Here is a 4,873-nt window from a genome sequence, read left to right on the forward strand (position 1 = left end):
CATCGAGCGAATCTAAATGCATATTTTAATCGTCCATTTATCTCGCACTTTCGCTCCTCTTTTTCTCTCTCTCACTCTCTCTTCCTCCTGAATCGACTACTGCTTCATTGCCTACGATTCATCAGTTCTATTCCTTTTTTGTGCAACTTCTTAACGTTGGGTCGTTTCAGTGTCGAATGTCGATATATTCTACGATAAACGTTTCATCGCTGTGATTGCATGAAATTAATCCCATTTTAGCCGTGTGTTTTATTGCACGTACATTCAAGCCGACCAGCCAAGTTTCATAGAAAAAATGCACTAATATCGATGCGATGAACCACATTTTGCTAGATGTTGCAAATCGCACAACTCGTTCCACACATATGATGGATACGTACAGCGTTATGCCTTTAAATTTATTACACGTGCAAAAGACCTAGACAAGGTATAAAGTCCCTCTTTTACTCAATCTCTCTCTCATACTCCTTGCCTATGTTTCTCTCTCACACAATATGCGATAAATAATTACAAACTGAAGCCTGGCTTTTCATTACGATCACACGGAACAAGGCGATATCCAATAAAATAAATGGCTTCTTTTACGATCGCTGCACATTTTCACCGATTACACCGCAAAATTGCATTCCAATTTCGCGCAATCGCACTGTGTTATCAATTTTTTCTCTAGCGGCAATTAAACGAATACGCGAATCCGTTTGAAATTACATCCAAAATGGAATTGTTCGGTTATTAACCACCATTTGGCTTATCTAACTTTAAGATAAAAAAGAGGATTTGTTTAGACAAAAGAAGAAGAAAAAAAATGCGAAAGAAAAACCTCCGAAGAAAAAAGTCAAAAACTCTGATTTGTTTTCCAAGCAAAAACTCATTCATCACATTCGATATTTTAATCAAAATCAACACATTTTCTAAACGAAATTCGACCGTATGTTTCATTTGAATTATTATTTTTAAATGAAATCATAATATTTTCCCATAGCGAACGCAACGAAAAAAACGCAAATTGTAAATACATTTCCGAGCATCCGGTTGGAAATCTATTCGGATATCGGTTACAGTTTCCAACTGAACAATTTTTTTTCTAATGAATTGTTTTCTAGATTGTTTTTCATATGAATTTTTTTACGGAATCGGATCTTTTTTTTTCAAATGAAAACTGTTTCTTGAGCCAATGTGTTGAATGTTGAGATTGAGTTGTATAATTGCTAACTTGTGAGTAATGACAAAATACGCTTCAATTTTTTTTCTTGGTTATTTCGTCGAAAAAAAGCCGATGAAATATTCCAGTAAAATTTGAATTTATTAAGAGTTTAAATGCGGCACGAAGCGTGAGTGCGTAAACAGTGTTGAACTGCGTAATAATTGATGGTTTGTGGAAATCATAATTTGTTTATGTTTTTTTGTAATGTTTCACAGCATACGTCAGCCGCTATCAGTACGAGCAAGTGAACAAAAAACATACGTTTTCACGATAGTTTTTTTTTCGTTTCTTCGTTCGTTCGTGGAGCAAACTACTCAAAAATCTATTTATCTCAATGATGGTGTGACGTAAACCTTTCAATCTTTATGCGTGTAAAAATAGAATGCTGAACACGCGATATATATATCATATGACCCCTCTGTGGAATATGAATATTGAAAACATAACTTTTTTCCTTCGCCTTCCATTTCAACGCTTGAAAAATTGTTTACACGAAAGTCACATTGTCTGTCAGACAAGACACAATGTTCCTCAATATTCATCGATTGGGGAAATTGAAACACACGCAACTAATGAATTTGAGCGATTTAGTGACGGAAGAAACGTATTAGGAAAAATCATTATACATTGACACCATTCGGTTAATTTGGCATTGTGTGCTCTCTGAACGAGAAGTCAAGCAGGAAAATTGATTCCAAATGACAGTTGGTTGAATTGAAAACACCAAAAGTTTATGGAGACATTCGATATGGATTGAAAATAATAATAGGTGAATTCTATTTCTAACCTAGAATTAATGCAAAATTATTTGATCGTTTGTTGCTGTGATTCTAAGCGAGCAAATACCTGAACATCTTTAGGCATCCTGCCCGGTTAGCTCAGTCGGTAGAGCATGTGGCTCTTAACCACAGGGTCGTGAGTTCGAGCCCCACATTGGGCGCTGATTTTTTTCTTCATAATGAAAAGATGTTCAGGTATTTGCTCGCTCAGAATAACAGCAACACGGATCAAAGCGTTGTGAAAAATCACCTAAACACAATTTATATCTATTTTTATATGTGCCGAATCATTTTAATTTATAAAATATGAAATTTAATCAAAGTTTTTAATTCTATCAGCATGAAAAAATTAACTCAATCACCAAGTAGTGACTAATCAATGGGATTTTTGATCTTCTTTCAGAATATATTTTGGTTCAAAAAAATGAACCAACATATTGATATGTTTTTGACCAAAATTGGATTCAATTCCAAGGTCATCAGAAAATTTCACGCGTCTCTATCATTAATTTTCTGTTTTTTTTTCATTATGATGAAAAATAATCCACGTTACATAATTCACTATCGATGAAATGAATGAAAGAATATGAAAAAAAAAAATCTTGAATTTGATCCTTGTAGCGATGATTCTGAGCGAGCAAATACCTGAACATATTTACATGATTTTTTTTTCTAAAAATGGGTGTGAAAAAAAATAAAAAAAAATAGCGCCCAATGTGGGGCTCGAACCCACGACCCTGTGGTTAAGAGCCACATGCTCTACCGACTGAGCTAACCGGGCAGGATGCCTAAAGATGTCCATGTATTTGCTTGCTCAGAATCACAGCAACAAGGATCAAATCGTTGTGAATGATCACCTACACACACTTTATATCTATTTTTATCTTGTGTCGATAAATACTCATCATATTCGTTTTAAAGTATACGATATTCATCAAGTAAGTTCGATAATCGTAAAAAAGTATGAAAAATGTCATCCAAAATGTTCCGAATATTGACGAAAATATGTAATCATATTAGCATGTCGGTTTTGTTGTAATTTTGAACTTGTAACCTTTCGGGCGTACAGCGTACACACGTTTCCCCCTTTTTCCCGAAATGCGCTTCAGCGCTTGTGTTTTGAACAATAACCAAATGTTGTTCACGTGACACCCGCGTTCATTAACCGTTTGAACTATCATAATAATTTATGAGTCACAGACATATATCAGAAATGCATATTAGCTCCCGCACAATGCAACCCTTTCCAAAGCTGTCTATAGACACATTTTTAACCAAATTGCCTGCACATTAAGTGGAATTAACCAAACGCATTTCGTCAAATAGCGATTATGTTTATGTATTAATAAATACACACCATACACAGTGCAGTGTATTCATTGAATCCCATTATGTGCCAACGTAGACCATTTTCTATTAGAAAAAAAAACTGTACGAGTATTATAAAACATCAGAATATATTCTATGCAGTATGCACACGACACAAATGTTTGTCATAATTTCACTTTTTGTCTCTTCCTGTTGCCGCCATATGATTATGCATATTACAACATTAACTTTTTAAACATCCTAGATCACGAAATTTCAGCAAGAAAGGCTTCGAAATAGGCCATATGTGCATTTCTTCTTTTCTTATGGATTTGAGTTAATGCATCCTGAAATGATAAATTATGACTTTTAACCGAAATTGTGCGGCTGATCCAGTTTTGAACGAAGTCATTTCACGCTGATGCAAATCAAAGTGTTAAGTTATGACTTTTGATTATTTTCATAGAAAATGAATGTTCGAATCAAACAAAACCGACAGAATTTCGAATTTTCTTTGAATACCATTTTCTGTGGAAAAATGGATCATCCTTAAAATTTACATTACGGTCATGCCATTACTAAAACCAAGATCGCTTACGTCCCATGTATTTGTATACGAAGAAAGCGACCTTGCTAAAACTATCAATTTGAAAATTGCCTCGTTTCGTTCGCTTCACTAAATTAAATAACTTCTAAAAAAGAGGTTGAGTCAAAGAGCTCTCGAACCGAAGATCTCTCGCCTGGTCTAACCGAAAATTGGTATTGTTTCAAGGCCGTGTTTTCCCGTGGGAGCAAATTGTCGCTGGACTTTCACGAAATGAACACATGTGCTCGCGTATATGTAATAAAGAATAATTGGCGACAAATCGAACATCGGTGAGATCATCCATTGTTTTGTCGCTACAAAGATTGTTTTATCGGAATGCGCGCAATTATTTATCCAGTGAAATCGAACATATTCGCTTTCGTAAGATCTCTTTTTGTCGTATTTTTTTTTTCTTCTTCTTTTAGTTTTGGTGTGCGAAGAAAGTCCGAAAAAATAGCGAGCCGTGTTTTGTTTTCCGTTTTCAAAACCATCGACACACAGCCAAAGGATGTGAAATACTTTGCTTGTTATTCGAAAAGTCTTTGTTGACATCGTGCCGAAGCGCACATGGCTTGGTTATGGTGTGCGTGTTTGTTTGTTCATTCGTTCGTTCCTTTTTTTCCTTAATAACGATCATGTCAAGGCGAACAAACACACTTGGCATTTGAAAATGTATCGAATGATTACAAGCGAACATATTGCATTTACCAACACAAAAATGTAATCTGTCCGCTCACCGAAAAGGGAATAAATAAGAAAAATATTCATAAATATCTCGATGAACGCGATTGGATGAGAGTGCATCGCACACACACACATATCGATCGGATCGATGCGGTCATGGTTGTATCGAAGCCGTTTTCATATTTTTTTCGATTTGTGTGTATGTGTGATGAGAACGACACTTATATTTTGTTGCCGCTGTTTCGCCATTCGGTCGCTAAATTCTTCCTTTTGTGTGCGATTTCGTGTCTGATTTCCATGTTTCGAACCGAG

General features: G+C 35.4%; 2 non-coding genes across 2 annotated transcripts; one reads left to right on the forward strand and one right to left on the reverse strand.

The window, feature by feature from the left end:
* Positions 1-2,071: 2,071 nt before the first annotated feature.
* Positions 2,072-2,144, forward strand: Trnak-cuu (transfer RNA lysine (anticodon CUU)). The gene has a single exon. It is a non-coding gene; the product is annotated as a tRNA-Lys (tRNA).
* Positions 2,145-2,691: 547 nt separating this feature from the next.
* Trnak-cuu (transfer RNA lysine (anticodon CUU)) lies at positions 2,692-2,764 on the reverse strand. The gene has a single exon. It is a non-coding gene; the product is annotated as a tRNA-Lys (tRNA).
* Positions 2,765-4,873: the final 2,109 nt, after the last annotated feature.

This window comes from Sitodiplosis mosellana, unplaced genomic scaffold (assembly GCF_009176505.1).
Source record: "Sitodiplosis mosellana isolate CC-2019 unplaced genomic scaffold, AAFC_SMos_1.0 Smas_scaffold_5, whole genome shotgun sequence".
NCBI classification, from domain to species: domain Eukaryota; kingdom Metazoa; phylum Arthropoda; class Insecta; order Diptera; family Cecidomyiidae; genus Sitodiplosis; species Sitodiplosis mosellana.